Source organism: Miscanthus floridulus, chromosome 4 (genome assembly GCF_019320115.1).
Source record: "Miscanthus floridulus cultivar M001 chromosome 4, ASM1932011v1, whole genome shotgun sequence".
Lineage (NCBI taxonomy): Eukaryota > Viridiplantae > Streptophyta > Magnoliopsida > Poales > Poaceae > Miscanthus > Miscanthus floridulus.
In genome coordinates this window covers 75470014-75489469 of record NC_089583.1, presented here as the reverse complement: position 1 = coordinate 75489469, position 19456 = coordinate 75470014, and positions in this window count along the sequence as shown.

Genomic DNA, 19456 nt, shown 5'->3' with positions numbered 1-19456 from the left:
ATGTCCTACGTCTGATTGTATTGCTGTATGTCAATGAGATGATTTTTGAGAGGGGTCCCCTGCCCGCCTTATATAGTCTAGGGGGTAGGGTTATAGATCTAGAAACTAATCCTAACCAGTTTCAATTGCCATAGGTGGCCAGATAAGGATTCCTATTCTAACCGACCAGGATCTTGCTTGATCTCCAAGTCTGCCTTGATTCCTTGCACGGGACTCCAAGTAGATTGACTGGGCCACACGTCGTCTTCTAGTGGGCCGAACCCCCTAGTTCGTGCTGGCCCAATCCTTGCCGTAAGGGTATAGGGGTTAATACCCCCCACACCCCTCTTAATAGTATGGCCAAAGGAAAAACAACATCCTAAACTACTCTAAGTGTCTCTTCCACTCCAATCGACACTTAGAACTAGTCCATCCTTAACCTTGTCGTTCATCCTTTGAAAACCGAAATGATTTCCATCGTAGGGGCATGACCATAATGATAGCCCAATCGATCTCCATTACCATGACTTAACTTAATTGCCTCTGCAAAACACACGTTAGTCATAGTAATCACGTATTGTCATTAATCACCAAAACCCAACTAGGGGCCTAGATGCTTTCAAAGTGCGAAAAAGAAAGAATAAAAAACAAAATTATGCTAAGGTAAAACCAAGGAACGAATTGGACAAGCTTCCCCAAACAGAGTGATTCCATCACAAAAAATGAAACTGATTCATTGAGTACACAAAAAACATTTGCACGGGGCTCCCCCATGAACTTAACTTTTTACATCTACTTCTACTCTAGAAATTCTACTGTGGCTCCCTAGCGACATCGGCTGTCGGTGCGACCGGCAAGGACATGGGCTGCTCACTCTCTGGTGGGACGACATTCGGCTCTGTCGGAAGTAGGGTGATGTTCATCTTTGACCTAGGCCCCACTCTGTCTGTAGGATGGGCGACGTCCTCTTGACGCACACCATCAGCTAGGTCCGCACGGTGGGCATCCATCACCCACTGCATGGAGACTTGCTCTACCACCAACTTTGCGTGCGGCAGTAAGCTCTCCCTGAGCGATTGGATGTCCTTCGTGCTCAAGCCATCAGCATACCCACTACAGATAGTGGTGAACTATAGGTCCAGGTGGTACATCGCCACCGAAGTCAACACCCCCGACGCTCCATAGAATAGTCCGTGTGTGATGAGGGCCTAGACCTCGTCCGGAACCTCTGCCAGCCAGTTGGTGGGCGCACTAGTACTTGGCGCCGACCCAAAGACCTCTAAGATGACAAGCTAGGCAACATTGTGGATCTAGTCAAGTTCCCCCTTGAGAGCATGTCGCTCTTCAAGGGACTTGGCCAGCGCCTTCGTATTCTAACCAAAAGTCACCTTGGCTGTCTCTAGGTCCCACTCCAATGATTTCACCTTTCCACCCAGCTCTGGAAAAAGGATGACAAGCTTAGAATCAAGCTAAAGGAAGAAACCAACATGTCAATAGTAGAAAAGGTACTTATTGAGGAGGGTGTTCTCAAGGATAGAGAGTCCCTTCGCCTACTGGGTCACCTATTCGCATAGCCAGGCGTTTGCCTCCTCCGTCCCCATCACCTGCCTTGAAGTGAGATCACTTCCTGGTCTGCCTCTGACTGGGCCTTTCACTCCAACTCCAGGGCATTCCGTGCCGACTCCAGGGCATTTCGCTCTGACTCTAGGGTCTCCAGGGATCTTTGGAGCACCACCTCAGTGTCCGCCAGGGACTTTCGTAGCTCTGCCTTTGTCTCCGCCTGGTGGGCCTTGGCTGCCTTAAGCCCCTACTCAGCGGCGGTCGCCCGCTCCACCATGAGCTGCTCCGCTGCTCGGTCCTAGGACTCACAGCGGGCAGACTCCAGCTAACGCTCAAGCTCGGCCATCTGGGCGTGCTCCATTCAGAGGAAATGGGACTTGCGGCACAACATCTCCTGCAGACCCTACAAAAACTAGAAGCAAGCATGCTGAGGCATCCAACAAGTGACTAAGGGGTTAAGCACAAGCGTAGGAAACTCACCTCCATGGCATGCTGTAGGTCGACCTTGACCAACCGCTAGATAGACTTAACCTGCTCCTAGGCCTCCTCAAGCTTCACCGATAGCTTGGTAAGATTAGACTCCATGGCAAGTCCTCTCTCCCCAAGGATGTCCCAGAGCTGACAGTCTTGCGAATCCCAAAGGATGAACCAAACCTTCGTTGGGTCCTCAGGGTAGGGCCACACCAGGTCGGTCTCCTCTAGTTCGCTAGAGGGCCCAGCCTCCGATCGGACCACCACCAGCTCCCACGACAGCACCGGCAGCTCCACCTCATCATCTGCCTCATCATCAGAGGTGATCTCCACCACCTCAGTCTCACGGGCCACCGATAGGTGTTCTGACTCCATCCCAACTACATCTCCCCTCGGCACCACTAGCACAGACCAAGAAGGTGAGCCATGCAGCCCTCCACCTGGTGAGGCCGGAAGCCTGGTCTCCCTCTCCTCTTCCACCACAGCCGGTGGAGGATGGGCTACGAGGGACACCTCTGATGCAGCCTCCGCCGTCACCACTAGGATCACCACCAACACCATCGCCGCCGTTGCTGCTGTGCTAGCAACCGACCCGGGGAGCACCACCCCCAAAAGGGAAGGACTTGCTGCCACCACCCTGCTCTCCCCACCTCTTGTCACGGCATGCTGCAAGGTGGGCCTCCAAACCTCCTACATGGGAGTTGGGGCAAAGCTCAACCCCATCAGTGTCCAACCATGATCAAAAAGTGTAGCTTAGCCATACTCCAAAAAAGACTCAACAGCAAGATCGAAAAGAAACAAAGAAAGACATACCAGGATGTAAGCGGTATGACTCTGAAAACAAGACCCGATGTCGATGGGCCCATGTAACACCCAAAAATTTTACTACAAATTAGCAATTAATTCTTAGCCTTTATTACATTTTCTAGGTATTTTTAACTTAGGCCAAATAATAAATATTGGATAAATAAAATAAACTATAAGGTTTAGAAACATGTTTCTTGCATTCATGCCAAAGCATATTGTTTTTGGTTGAGTGTAGGGCTAGATGATTTGAAGTTGAATTCAAATTTTATTTGAATTTGGCTTAGAATTGAAAATAGATTTTGAAAAAGATTTGATTTTGAAAAACTCATCTTCCTCCCTTTTTAGCCCAACTGAATCAGCCTAGCCCTTTTCTCCCCTTCTCGCACTAGCCCACTGGTGGCCCAGTCGTGCCCATCCTCCCCTTTCTATTTTTCCACGCATCGGCCTGCTTCCCCCCGTGGCCCTTTTCCTTCCTCCCACGTGTGCACCGCATGCGGCCTAGCTAGGCACACCAGTTCACTCAGCGGCCTACCCCACACGCCAGCGCACGGCCCGCATCGGCACCCTGGCCCACAGCGCCCACCAGCTAGCCACGCCGCGAGCCATTTCCTTCACCTGCTGCGCATCGGTCCCACCTATCAGCGCCCTTTTCTTCTTTCCTTTCTTCTTCCCTGAGCTTCCTTCCTTTTCCCTCAGTATTTTCCTTTCTTCGGCCGCCGATGGCGTGGCCATGCATGGAAAGCCACCGCCGTCGCCCGCATTTGGCAGGCGGCCAATCCTGCCTTATTTCCACCGCTCCCTTTCCTTCTAGCGCTCACCGCCCGGCCTATAAAGCCTTGAGCCATCCCTTCCCCCTCTCCCATCCTCTACTCGCAGCCAAGAACCACCACCGCTGTAGCTCTCCCTCTCCCGTGCCTCGAAGCTCTACGCCGACGCCACTCGGAGATTCGCCGTGACCTCCCGCGCCCTTAGGTACCCTCAATTTCATGATTTGGTCATGAATTCCTCGGATTGAACCTCACCCACGTGCTCTCTCTCTCTCTAGAGCCCCACCACCGTCGACCTCACCTCTGGAGCCTGTCCTGAACACCGAGAACACCTTCATCAGACTCACGGTGAGCTCCTGACCATACCCATGCCTTCCATTCATGATTTTGTGCCCTAGAATGCCATACCGGTGATCTCCAGTCATGCCGGCCATGGCGCCGCCATGGGAGCCATCATCACCGATGACCCCCCGTTCCATCGTAAGCAGCGCCATCGGTTTTTAGATGGGCGGCCAAGATCACATACCCCTTTGGGGTTTATAATCGGTCCACCAGTCGGGCCATGGACCCGGTCCACCCCGCCACATCAGCACGCCCACGCATGCGTGGTGCACCATGCCTACTAGAGGGCGCCACGTGGCTACCCAGTCAACAGCCAGGTCCAAACCGCAGACAAGCACGCCCTTTTTGCAGAAAGACCCTTTGGTTTTCTCAGAATCAACCCGCAGTCCATTTTAATTCAAAGTAGTTATTTTTCAGTCCTATTTTTATTCACTTTAGACCCTGTACTTTCCAGATTTAGTGCCCGCAGTCCTATAACCGTGGATATTTATATTTTTAATTCAAAATTAGGTTCTATTTATTTATAGGAATGCCATTGCATCTTATTTCATGCATAACTTTTGCGTTTTAAGTCCGATTTGAGTGATTCTTTTGTTCACGTGCTCGTAGCAATGCATAGAATAGATTTATAAGCTTTTCAACTTATGTTTTCACTATTTGGTGTACTATTCTAATGGAAGTCTATCTTGTATGCATGTAATGATTGGTATGATGCTTGATTGTTGATTGGATCATGATTTGAGGGTGAGCCATTTGAGGTGACTGAGGACCCCCAGCAGGATCAGCAGTACTCCTAGGATGACTTTGAGGAAGGCAAGTGTACCAAAGGCCCCTTGTTACCCATGAACTATTACCATTCATATTCATGCATGTGTTTGATTTGAAATGCCTTTAAGGACTTTACTTGGATGATTACTTGTACCACATATCCTTGATACATGGGATCTTTGGGTAGGCATTTTGGATAGATGCTGCAGTGCTTAACATAAAATAATTGTGAAACATGACTAAAGGCTATATGCAATGTGATAAAATGGAGCTTTTTAGCAATAGATAGGGGGCTAGAGTACGGGGTTGAGTACTCTAGTGCCTCTCCCTAAGGACTTAATCCTGAAGCGGCAACCTAGGAGGGACCATACAACCCCGAGTGTCATATGGCTCTGACTTTAACCTATTAACTAGATTGTACTAGCTCATCTGTAGATCCAGTAAGGGGTAAGAGGGTATCTTTCCTTTTTCTGTTAGGGTGTGCACCGTGCTACGATGCCCACATGTGCCATTCCTTTGTAGCTATGACCTGTTAGTGCAACTAGCTAAGGGTTTCATAGTGAAACTCTGCCACACTTCCTAGGAAGAGGTGTAGTGTGTCTCGCGAACCCCGGCATTGGGAATCATGGCTCGGTGGGTAAAGTTATACAATTTCTACAGAAATAATTAACCTGTTATAACAGCCGTGCTCACGGATATGAGAGGTCTGGATCCTTCGAGATTAGTGGTTACTATGGATGATGGATGGTTGGGCATTGAGATAAACTTGATGATACTTTAATACCACTTGGGAATTGGGACTGTTCATTAAAGTAGTGATTCAGGATGCTAAAATTTGATCAATTAAAATTGCGAACCACAGTCAAACAGTGTCAAGCCTTTTTGAGCCTCATAGATCCCTTTGATATACTTGCTAAGCGTGGTGAGCTTACACTTGCTTTACATCCAATGAAAATCCTAGATGGGTAACAAATAATGGATATGAAGAGTTTTCGGAGGATGTCTAGGACTACTAGGGAGACGTTCACTAGTTGGAGTCCCTGTGGTAGTTGGGCTAGTTATTTCACTGTGATTGTAATAATATTGCCATCGAGCAAACTTTGTATTAACTTTATGATGAGATATGCGATGTAATAAGTACTTTACTTTGATACTATTGCAATTTGTGATATATGTGTGTTTGGACATCCTGGGCGCACATATATGAGTACTTGGTTTTGCTATGCAAAATTGGGTGCGACAAATTAGTATCAGAGCTATAACTGACTGTAGGATGAACAACCTAGTTAGAAATGGATGTTTTTAGGATCACATTATCTTTATTTTACTACCTTTAATTTGCTACAGAATTTTTACTTATATTCTGTTCTTTATCTGTTGCCAAAAATTATTTTATTCTAATACTCAACCTTTTCATTCTTGTAGATGGCCCGTACCAAGCAGACCCCGCGCAAGAGGACCATCCTAATGCCCACCAGGAGGACTAGGTTCACATTGGGCAAGCGTGTCCCGACACATCTGGTGGAAACTCTGAGGAACTAGGAGGAGGAACCACCTATGGAGGTGCCCATGGGGGAACCACTAGAGGACTTGCTGGAGGATCCAATGGATGAAGAAATAGAAGAGGGACCCATGTTCGAGGAGCCCATTGAGATAGAGGAGTCTAAGTAGGATCCTATGGAGGAGCATGAACAAGGTGGCCAGGAGGGAGCTGGTGACCCCGACGATGGAGATGACTCTGATGATTTTGATGCTGATGGAGGTGATGACGGTGGAGATGGTGGAGACAATGGAGATGGTGGTGATGATGGAGGAGACGGTGGAAATGGGGGTGATGACAGTGATGATGATCACAATGCACTGTTAGCTCAGGGATGGACCGCGAAGATCCACTATGACTAGGAGGGTGATGCCTACTACCACCCCAAGCTTCTCACACTTGTGCATCGCTACCACCCCGGAGGCACTGTTCAGTATAGGACGGAGCATTGGACCCACCCCGATTACACCGGCTTCTGGGAGACAGAAGTGTACATCCGAGAGGGGACTCGGGTGCGCTACATCTACCGCACCACCACTGCACGGCTCACACGTGCGGCCATCATTAGGGATGTAGCTCGACAGGCATTGATGGTCAACCGCGACCGCCACTTCGACGACATCGCCTGGGTGGACGACCGTTATCTTCCCCACCATCGGAGCGGACAGTCTACGTGCAACATTGCTGCACCACTTGGAGAGGTGAACCTGAGGCTAACGCCTACCTTGTTGTGCTTGGCTGAGACCAACACCGACTTGGATCAAACCCTGGATGAGCTCGATGTCATGGGAAAGGCCTATATGCAGTTGGCCTGTGAAAATGCTACACTAAAGCAGCAGCTAGGAGGTTCAGATGTGGAAGAGCTAGGAGTACCTGCTCAGTCGCCCCCAAGGAACAGAGGAGAGTTTGGGGACCCTAGCACCAGAACCAATGTCGACCCATACCCATAGGAGAGTCTTAAAAATATATAATAAACACGCGTAGTTACGCGAGAGTGTTTAGTTTCTTTTAATGGTTGGACAAGTGTTAGTTGCATGGTTGGATGTTTATCATTATGGATAATGTTTGATTTGGATCTTTGATTTTATTGTGATGACTTGTGGGCATGTCCACGGTCATTTAGTTAAGGTTAAGGTTTAAGGATATTATGAATAAATAGTCGGATTTCGTTTTATCATGCTGTCCATTCTGTATCATTCTGAGCAGTTTGTCTTTATCAATTCATATCTCATAATCTAGATGTCCAATGATCATGAAATTTTTATGGAGATAAGTAGACTTCAACATCTTTCTTTTGACTCTGGAATCACCTCAATACCTATTATAAATTCTGAGATACAGCTGTTGTAAGTTGAGGTTTCTGTGCTGTCAGAATTCTAGAACAGTACTGCTTGTCGTTTTTATTTGACTAAGTAAATGTCAGAATATGAAAAAGTATTCTAAATGAAAGTTGTAGATAATTTCATAAGCTTTCCATAAAGGTAAACCACGCAATCAGATGATAAATAGAGAGTGAGATATGCTTGTTTTACTGCACTGCTGTTGTTCAACTCGCCGGAAAAGTTCAGAACAAATATCCTCTTGTATACTCTACATATATCTCTTGTCTTGATCTTGTGACACCTACTCTTGTTACACTAGTATATTTTAAGAGTTATATGCTTGGACATGTGAGACTTATATGATGCATCCACAGATGATGAACACCAGGAGGAACAACCAGGGAGGCGAGGAACTGCCACCACCACCCCCAGTCACCATGGAGCAACTGATGATGATGCAGACACAGTTGCTTTACCAGATGGCCCAGAACATGCAGAACATGGGGCAAGGGAATGGGAATGCACCCCCTCATGCCAGAGATAAGAGGGGAGAGTTCCTGAAAGGACACCCACCTATATTTAAGCACTCTGCCGACCCACTCCAGGCTGACGACTGGCTACATGCCATTGAGAGGCAACTAGAGATTGCCTAGTGTGATGATAAGGAGAAGGTTTTATATGCTTCTGGATAGTTGCAAGGAGCTGCACTAGATTGGTGGGACTCATTTCGCTTCGACCATACCAAAGCTAATCCCATCGCTTGGGCTGAGTTCCGTAGTGCCTTTCGCTCTCACCACGTGCCTATGGGACTGATGAAGCTAAAGAAGAAGTTCTTGGCTCTCAAGCAGGGGAGCATGACTGTTGCTGAATATCATGACAAGTTCATACAATTGTCACGGTATGCACCGACTAAGTTAGATGAGGACGGAAAGAGGCAGGAGCTATTTATGGAAGGTCTGAATGATGGTCTCTACTACCAGTTGATGTCTCACACTTTTGCTAACTTCCAGCAGCTGGAGGATAAGGCTTTAGTGATCGAGAACACCATAGCGTTTCGTCGAGCGGACCCCCTCTCCTCTCCTTTATTTCCCCCTATCGTTTGCGCAGGAAGCACACTATGTCTCTGACCTTATCTCCACAGTGTGCACCGCCTGTGTATCCCATTCCCGCCGCATCCGCTTCCGGTGTGTTGCGCCCCACCTCCGTTTGCCTCTATAAAATCCCCTTGGTCCTTGCTCTTCTTCTTCAGCCCCATTCCCCTCACATTTGGAGCAGAGCTACGAGATCTAGTCGCCATTGTGAAGTGAGATTTGTCAGTCTAAGGTGATGGTGTAATCTGAGAAGAAAGAAGAATTTGATTCATCGAAGAAGTTCAAGTTCCCTTTTGGGTAGTCAATCTTAGGGTTCATGATGTTTTACTTCTCAGTCGACTGTTTCTGGATCTGTTGGTGCTACGCCATGTTTTGGATAATCATCTTCTTGTTGTTTCTTCATTGTCCTCGTCTATCTCGACTTCTGGATTAAGTCTCAGTTGTACCAGGTTGCTCTTAACCATGTATCCATAAATCCCCGTGGGGTTTAGCATTCAAAGTCGTGTAGTCTTTCATGTAATCCCTGATCTATGTAATGTAATTGTGTTTCCCTCTTTTGGTTCTTGCTTCGAATCTTGGGACAAGATTCTTTTTAAGGGGGGTTGGTTGTAACACCCCTAGTGTTACGAGCTCATTTAGCACCATGATTTAGTCCTAAGGAAAATTTCTAGAACGAGTTTCTCGAATTTAAAAAAAATTAGATATTGAGCTTATGTTTAAAATGTCATTTTTAGCAAACTATATTGAGCAAAGTAATTAAATAATGCTTAAATATTTTGTCTCTATGGGTTAGTGCGAAGTATGAACCTTTGTGTGAAACAATTATTGGTGCAAGTTAATCGAGTTAAAAACTTAAAACGAAATAGAAATAAAAATGTGAGTGCCGCTGGCCACTCGTCCCACCTGCCTCGCCGGTAAGACGGTGTTGTTTTCCCTACTGTGAATCGGTCGCCCGAATTACTCATGTCGCGCCATGCTGTCCCTGTGTTGATGGAGTTGGCTGAACCCTCATGTTGTTTGCTTGCTCTGTCTCTGATTGTCCTTGCCTATCGCTGTGCCGAGGTCAACTTGCTGCTACTGTCTCTATTTGTCTGCCTCTTCCTTGTCTCTGCGCTGCTCATTGGTGGAAGTTGGCCGACCCTCATGCTACTGTCCCCTTGCTTGTCTATTTCTGCGGCTGGCCCCAACTCCTGTTCGTCAGTCGCTCTGTTGTCCCGTCATTGCTCGCTCTGTCCCCTTGCCTCTTCCTTTTCTATACCACAGTACCATTGAGCCTTCAAGCAACAACATGCCCCTCTTCCTTTTCCTCGTCTACCATGAAGCTCGGCACTTTGGCATCTGTGCTCTTGCCTGGCACGCCGCACCACCGCAGCCCATCACCACCCCACGCGCCGCGGTGAACCAAGCTATTTCGGGCGACCTATGCTGCTCCCACCGCCATGCCTCCTCCTCCCCCCCTGTGTGCCGGTACTACAGTTTCTCCCCTATGTTTCCCTACAGCACCCGCCAGAGCATGCGCCGCCATGGAGCCGCTCGAGCATGCGCCGCCCACCTGACATTTCCCTCGCATGCACGCACGCGAGTGCGGGTCCCCACGGTCGCGCTGGAGCACCATTCCTTCCACGCACGTGAGTCCCCACGCCCTCGCTCGCTATGGCCACATGGCACCACACCAAGCCAGTCTCCCCCGCTTTGCTGCCCCGCCATCATAGCTCAATGGTCCCGCGCATGTCTCCACTTCTGTGCCGCGCTCCAAAGCACCCCGCTACTGAGCTGGGTCGCCCCTACCGTCTGTCGCAAGCATGAGCCCACCACCACCGCAGCCACATCGCGTGCTTCTGCTCCATGCTCGAGCCACAGCACCTGCTAAGGCTACCCCCACCGTCGTCACTATGCCCCCTCCCGCACCGTCCACACCGAAGTCGTTGGTGTTCCATGCCCTCCTCTTTCCTCTTCGCTAGCTCACGCCGTGCGTGCACCATGCCCCACACCCCCACCTCACCATAGCCCGTGCTCTGCTCGGTAACACCATCGTGCCAGGCTATGATTGTAGAGCCCTGTCGTAGTCTACTGCCATCGGGCGCCTCCTCAGCCGGCCGCCAGCGCTCATGTCTGGACCACCTCGGTCCGTGCTAGGGGTAGGCGAGCTGGTCATAGCTGCGTACTCCATGTGGGCGCCCATGCCACTCACCAGTGGGCTTTTTGCCATCGCCGTGTCCTTCCTGGCTGGGATTGGTCGCCGGTCGAAGCTCCTGGCTCTACTATGCTCTATTTTGTGGAGGAGATGGGTGAGAAGTCCATGAAGAAGTTTATACAAGGTTCTCAGTGCAAAATACTAGACTCACTTAAATAGTACATGTGGGCTGGCCTGCTCATCGTGCCGCAGATTGATTTAGAGGAAGCTCTGGGGCCTAATTGCTAAATGCCACCACTGTCTGGCCCTGGCCGTGTGGGCCGACCTGCTCATCGCGCCACGCATGGGCCATTGGCCTGCCTGCCACCGGGTCGGCTGGTCGTTGCTGCACGCTTGGGCCGGATGGCTAGGATGCGGTCTACCCCTCGCGTGGGCTGTCCGCACATTGCTACTCGCCACTGGGCCACCGGTTGGTCGTACCTATGGGCCACTCGCACGCCACCTGCGCCGTGCCGTGCGCTAGGCCGGCATGCCCTCGGTTGCTGGGCCACCGCTGCGTTGCGCTGGGCCGCGCACCGCGCATGGGCCACCCGTGCCTGCACATGCCCACCCGCCTAGATGCCTCGCCGCTGGACTAGGTCGACCGGGTCGCTAGGCTGGTTGATGGCCACTGGCCTTTAATTTCTCTAACCATTAGCTAAATTAGTTCGGGAATAAATCTATAAAATCAATATAAATTTATGTAGCTATCCAAAAAATTGTGAAACTAATTTTGTTAGGCTCCTAAAATCATGATCTACCTACTAGTATAATTTATTCACATAGTTGGATAATATTCTTAGGAGCTATATAATTAATTTAAGGCACTTAATATTGTAAAGTATAAACTTGTAGGAATTTCCATGATAAATTGGTAATATTGTTGAATCTGAAATTTATATAGTAGGCTCCTAGCAATATTAGGTACTCACCATAATTTTTGTAGCTCCAGAATAATTAGTTGCTAAATAGATAATGATGTCTTATTTCGAATAATGATTAAATTGATAGAACGGAATAAAGAAACAACTTGGGTTCATATAACTAAAATATTTGTTGGGAAATAATGGCTTATTCGACAACATGAATACGTTGACCAACGTTAGAGCGATCTCGTTAGCTTGTGAGGCATGATCGGATTTCTAAGCATTCCGACTGTCGTTGATTATTTACATCTATGCATTTGCATCGATGCATATCACATAGGTACGATGATGGATCAACGGATCAATTGAAGGATGATTGGGAATCCAAAGATGATGCAATGGGTTTTCTATTTAGATGATGGTGGATGATCTGAAGACGTAGATACTAACTTTTTCATATATATCTTACCCAGGCAAACCCCGGTGCATAACCCCTACTTTTCTGCAGTTTAAATTATATTTGTGCATTAAGTTTTAAGGAGTTGAATGAAACCTACTTGCATATATATCTTTATCCTATGAGTCTTACTAGTATGACAGGATCATGTAGAATGCTATGCTATAGGACTCTGGTAGAAGTCGAGTGATTGCCTGTCACTCATGAGAGATAGGAAATATATTACTGTATTATTATCACTTGGAAAATATAAATGGTGGAAAGGAAAAATGGTGACCGGGTAGGGATATGGTTTGGGTATTGGTGGGTGTAAGAGGTTGTGTCGCCATGGACTCAGGGCATAGCTTGGTTACACTATTTTCCCTGTCTGGTCGGTTAAGGACCGATCATTGCATAAGCCATCGAGGCAAGTCACAAACTTATTATCCCAAGCACATACTTGGGTATGGGCACTTGGAAGACTTTTTGCTCTCTTGTCGCGGATCCAGCTCTTTTCTGGACCGACTGTTAGGGTTTTATTTTGGGGGAGGGGGTCCTTGCACCGCACTGAGTCCGAGACTCAGAGGCGGGGGCTTGGAGTCCCAGTTTAGATGGAGACCTAGACACCCAAGACAGGAGAGTGATGAATTGGCCCTGCTTGTACCTTGGGTACAAGCAGGGCGTGTGTTTTTGGGGTACCCAGCTGGGGGCATTGATTCGCGAATCACCGGGAAATCCGATACGGCTTGTTTCATGCCTAGCATCATAGTAAGAACCAAAGATGAAAGATGGAAAAAAGAAATCTGATTGCTTACCACCTACTTGAAAGTAGCACAGGTGCTTACATAGAATGGTTAGTTAATGAACTAATGCAGCTATTAATAAAAACCGAATATAAGGACACACATTTAGTAATGCTTCCTACAGATGCAATGAACCCACAAGCCAGATAGCCTTCATATCCTTGGAGTCTTTTCTTCCTCTTGTCGGGTAAGTCTTGTTGAGTACAATTGAGTTCTCAGGGTTTTATTCCCCTATTGCTGGTGATAGGTGGATGCTAGAGCTGACCCTTGTGTGTGGATACCTTCTAGTGGGCTTAGCGAGGATTCCTTTACGTTACGATCGTAGTTGTTATTTATAACTCTCACCAAATGTTTTTTATAAACGGAAGTTCATAACCTGTTGTTGTAGTTTATTTACCAATACTTCATCAGGTCATGATTAGATATTCATTTCCGCTAGAATTCTGATCAAATGGTTATATTCTACTATTCAATTAAATTGTTCATAACTCTGATAAGATGATTTCATTCCGCTATTATAGTAAATAAATATTATACTCTGATATTGTACTAAAAGTGGTGTAAGAAATGGTTAAGAATGATGTAAGCTTTATTCCCTCGTTTGTGATCCTGATGGCAAAAATGTGGATTTTTGGGTTCTCCCCTGGGGTGTGCCCAATGGAACCAAGTAATTTAGTGTTCTCCCTCGAGTGCTTAGTGTCTAATGGAAGACAAGCACTCCTGTGAGGCATTAGATTAGGCAGTTCTGCCACAAGTGTGGGTTCTATCACCAACTCCACTGCATTAGTGACAAAGCCCAAGTTTAGCTGCTCAAATTTTGCACACAACTCACTTGACATAGCTGCCACTTGCACCTCCTTGGCATAACTCTTCCCGCGAAGAGCATCGGCAACAACATTTGCCTTTCCAAGATGATAGTGTACCTCCAGGTCATAATCTTTAATCAACTCTAACCATCAACGCTGTCTCACATTCAGATCTGTTTGAGTGAAAATATACTTCAGACTCTTGTGATCAGTGTAGATATCACTCTTATGCTGAATAAGATAGTGCCTCCATATTTTCAGAGCATGAACCACTGCTGCTAACTCCAAATCATGAGTAGGATAGTTTAGCTCATGCTTTCTCAGTTATCGGGATGCATAGGCCATTACTCTTCCTCCTTGCATAAGAACACATCTGAGACCTTGATGAGATGCATCACAATAGATAGAGAAGTTATTGCTCAAATCTGGCAAAACCAACACTGGGGCAGTAGTCAACCTCTTCTTCAATTCTTCAAAGTTAGCCTGATACTTTTCAGACCACACAAACTTAGCATTCTTCTCCAATAGAGCTGTCATAGGCTTGGCAAGTTTAGAAAACCCTCCTATGAACCTTCTGTAGTATCCAGCCAATCTCAAGAAACTACGAATCTCTCCCACATCGGTTTGTGGTTTCCAATTCAACACATCTCTCACCTTGTTTGGATCTACTACTATTCCCCCATTAGAGACAACATGGCTTAGGAAAGAAACTTCCTTCAACCAAAACTCACACTTGCTTCGCTTAGCATACATATTGTGTTCCCTGAGCTTTTGCAAGACCAACCTTAGATGTTCAATGTGCTCTTCTTCTATTTTGCAGAATACCAATATATCATAGATAAATACCACCACAAACTTATCCAAAAACTCCATGAACACCTTATTTATCAAGTACATAAAGTATGCAGGTGCATTGGTCAAACCAAAGGACATAATGGTGTACTCATACAAACCATACCTCGTAGTAAAAGTTGTCTTGGGTATGTCAGTTGCACGAATCTTCAACTGATGATAACTAGAACGAAGATCAATCTTAGAGAAAACACAAGCACCTCTCAACTGATCAAACAAGTCATCAATTCTAGGCAACAGATACTTGTTCTTGATAGTAACCTCATTGAGTGATCGATAATCAACACACATCCTCTGGGTACCATCCTTCTAGTGCTCCCTAAAGTAATGAACTAGGATGAATGAAACCTTTCTCCTATAACTCCTTTATTTGTTTCTTAAGTTCCTCTAATTCATTAACCCCCATTCTATATAGACGCTTAGCTATAGATGCAGTTCTAGGTAATAATTCAATAATAAACTCAATATCACGATTAGGTGGCATACCTGGCAAGTCATCGGGGAACACATCTGGAAACTCATCCACTATTGGGTCTTCCTTGTTGACGCGATCATCAAGCTGGTTCACTATGGCTGTCGGCTGCTTCTGCACTACAACATCGACACTGATCCTATCCCCATTTGGTGTGGTCACAACAACTACCTTCTCCTTACACTGAATCACTACTTGTTGTTGTATCATCCAATCCATACCCAGAATCACATCGATACCAGATGTTCTCAACACAATGGGGCTCACTCTAAACTCTATCCCCCCTAAGGATAGACTAGTTGGAAGACAATGATAAGAAGCTTGCATACTACCTCCTAGTGAGTTTACTAATATAGAATTATGCATGGCACATAAGGGTATGCTATGTGTTCTAACAAATGCTTGTGATATGAAAGAATGTGAAGCTCCAGAATCAAAAAGAACAGTGGAAGGAGTGGAATTAACATCGAACGTACCAAGCATGACTTCTGGTTCTGCAAGCACCATCTCTATAGACACATGATTCACCTTTCCTGTGTTGGGTGCTGGCTTCTGAGGCGTTCCCTTCTGATTACTGTGCTGACCCCGGGGTGTTAGCTGATTCTTCTTCCTAAGGCAATGGTTAGCATAATGCCCAACTTCTACACGACGATAGCATATGTTGGGGGTGCTAGGTGCGTTGGTTTTCATGGGAGTGTTGTTAGGCATTCCCTGGCATGGTGTCTATTGGCCACTCTGCTGCTGGGGACGTTGATTGCCATTCTACTGCTGGTATAGTGGATGCTGCTGGTTTGGGTTGTGACTCCACTTATTAGGTGGTCCCTAGTACCTCTACTAGAAGCCTTGCTGAGGGTTGGTGTGTGGACGAGTATTACTCCCAGAGGCCTATCCCTAAAGCCTCCTCTTCTTAGCCTCCATCACGTTGCGTTTATTGTCAATAACAATAGCGCGGTTCACCAGCATCTAGAAATTGGGGTATGTATTAGACAAAAGTTGGAGTTGCAGACCATCATACAGACCCTTGAGAAAATGGCGTTGCTTATCAGCATCATCAGCCACCTCATTCAGAACGTAATGTGATAGTTGAGCAAATTTGTCATGATACTCAGCTATGGACATAGATCCCTGCTTCAGAGCTCTAAATTCCTCCTTCTTGAGCTCTATCAATCCTTTAGGTATGTGGTAGGATCTAAAATTCTCTCTAAATTCCTGTCAGGTGACAGGAGGAACCTAAGTGGGATGTCCATACTTGAATGACTCCCACCAGTCTTGAGCTTCTCCCTAAAGTTGTCTTGACGCGTACAACACCTTCTGCTGGTCATCGCACTATGCTATGTTGAGTTGCTTTTCCACTGCACGAACCCAATCATCTGCTTCCAGTGGATCAGTGGCATGTGAAAACACCAGGGGATGTCCCTTCAAGAATTCACCATGCTTGTCACGCGGTGCTCCACCAATTGGTTGATTCTGCTGATTCTACACCAGAGCTTGTATAATCTGTGTCTGCACTGCCAGAAGTTGCTCAATTGTCGGTGGCGGTGGTGGTGGTTGATGTGGGGGAACACCTCCATGATCTCGGCCTTGTCCTCTTCCAAACATCTAACATCCAACACAAATATTCAAAATTTAGAGATTTTCAAGTTATAGACACCTATATAGATATAGAATACATTCTGAAAATTTCTAAACGAGTTCCAACATAAGCAGATCGGTAAAATGGTCATATCTCGAGTTCTAGATATCCAAAAGAGCCATGCTTTACATGGTTAGAAATCTTAAGAAATTATCTACAACTTTTATTTAGACTGCATGTCCAGATTCTATCGTTAGGTTACTCAAAAACAGGACACAACTGAAACTATTGTAGATTCTAGACTGCACAGAAACTTCAACATGGAAAATCTATATCTCACAAACCACTTCAGGTATAGGGGTGATTCCAAAGGCATTATAAATATAATTAAGTCTAGCTGATCCCATAAAAATTTCATAATTTTTGGTCAAGTAGATTTAGATTGGCATTAAGATAAGTGCAGACTGCTCTAAAAATAGATCCAAGAGAACAAGATGTACCAAACCCAACTATTTATTTATTGGCTCAAACATTAATATTCTTAACTATGGAACTTGTGGACATGACCATAAAGTTACAGCACTCATTATAAAAATCCAACTCACACATAAGCATAATAATAAATCAACTAGGCACACCAAAGTTCACACCACACTACTAGACTCGACATGACTCAACTTGACCCGTGCTACTAACGTCTTATTACATAGAAAGGAACTCCAACACCTATGGGCAAAATTCATGGGGAAGCTCTTCATAGATCCTTGGTAGGTTGAGGCACACCCTTTGCTCATCTATCACTTCTCGATATCTCTTAAGGGTCACCTCTTGTGCCTTCAACTGATCTTCTAGCCATCGATTCTTGTCTACTAAATTCATAGGCATAGTGCACCATCACTTGAGTAGTGGGATCCGTGCCTTCAGGGTCCATTATTGCCCATCCCAAGTTAGGGTGTTGGCAAGGGAGGAAGCGATATTGATCTTCCTTCATATCATCAAAGCGACGACCATGGAGACCCATGTAGGCTACAACGGCTGCATCTTCTATGCTATCTTCCATGGTGGCATAATGAGCGTGATGCGCATAGTTCGAGTCCAGCTGGTATGCTTCCTTCTGTTCATCCCTGATGGAGATGCACACCCAAATCTTCCAATAAGTTTCCTCTAGAGGATGTGTATGCTCATTGCATATGTACTCCATAGCTGTGTCCTAATCACCACAGCACGTCTGAAGAATCCCCATAAGTTGGTGGTGCGAGATGGAGGATTCACACCTAGGCTTGTACCAGACCTTCGTAGTCCATCCTAGGGGAGGGATTGGCTCATCCTCTTGAACGGCGTCCTTCTCATCATCATCAGACAATACAATGACCTCCATTTCTTTGAATTCTTCTTCTTCGGGCTCTTCCTAGAATGGCTCAGGCGTAGGTGCAGGTGCTGGCGAGTCAACTTCTTGCTCCTAGGGTTCCTCCTCCTCATGTGGCTACATGAACTCATACAAGCCACAAGGCGGGTAGTAGCCTCCGGTGCTGATGCAAGCGGTCTTATTGGCACGAGGCATCTATAGAATTAGATCTAGTTAGGTTAGAAGCAAAATTTTCATAACAAAGTGAGGCAAAAGAAGCATAAAACTTTAGTAAATAACAAGGGTGAGATGGGAAGCATGAAATGAGTGAAGCAAAAGAAGCTAAAACGACCATTGCTAACTAGGCTTGCATCCTACAGTCAACATGGCTCTGATACCAATCTGTTGCACCCAATTTTAAGGATAAAATGGGATGCAAAATCTTATGTGTGCCCAGAGATCAGTCATACACATAAGCTGACAAATTATATATAGTATCATCACAAGTGTTTATTACATCACGAATAATAAGACATAGTCTTCACATAAATATAGCGGAAGTATAAAGATAAATCTCTCACGGAAGCTCCATATCATAGGGACGTTAACTAAATGACCACAAGTCTAGTATTCCTCAGGAAAGTCATCATTACCATAGCCATCTGTTACCCATTCAGGATTTTTATCCAAATAATGAAAATAAACAAGCGTAAGTATGTGTTGTACTCAACAAGTGTAACATGGGGTTCATGAGGCTCAAAAAGGCTTGACACAGGTTTAACAACATTCAGCTTTTAATTGTCACAATTTTAGCATAAGAGTAGCAACAAGTTGTTTGAATCCCAAGGTAAAACACATGATCAATGTAAATAAGAATAATAAATAGCATAAATGGATAATTCTTAGTGATCATCTATTCCATAAGGGTCCAAGGCCGCTTGTGACCATGAGCACGACTATTATAATAGTTTTACACTTTGCAGAGGTTATACACTTTCACTATGAGTCATGATACCCATATGCCCGTGTTAATTACTCCTAAAACACTTCCAAGGTGAGTAGGCAGAGTTCACTATGAAGCCTTTCAAAGGTTCGTCTAACAAGTTAGGGCCATTAGATTCACTCGACAAATAGACATAGGAACCCCCCTATCTAAAAGCATCTAGGCCCCTAGTTGGGTTTCGGTGATTAATGACAATATGAGATTACTATGACTAACATGTGTTTTGCAGAGGCAATTAAGTTAGGTCATGGTAATGGCAATTGATTGGGAAATCATAGTTGCCATGCCCCTACGATGGAAATTGTTTCAGTTTTCAAAGGATGGACGACATGGTTAAGGATGGACTAGTTCTAAGTGTCGTTTGGTGTTGAAGAGACACTTAAAGTAGTTTAGGACTTTGTTTTTCCTTTGGCCATACTATTAAGATGGGTATGAACTAGTAGCTTGACCTAGGTGAGTCTAGTGGGTTATGTGTGGTGC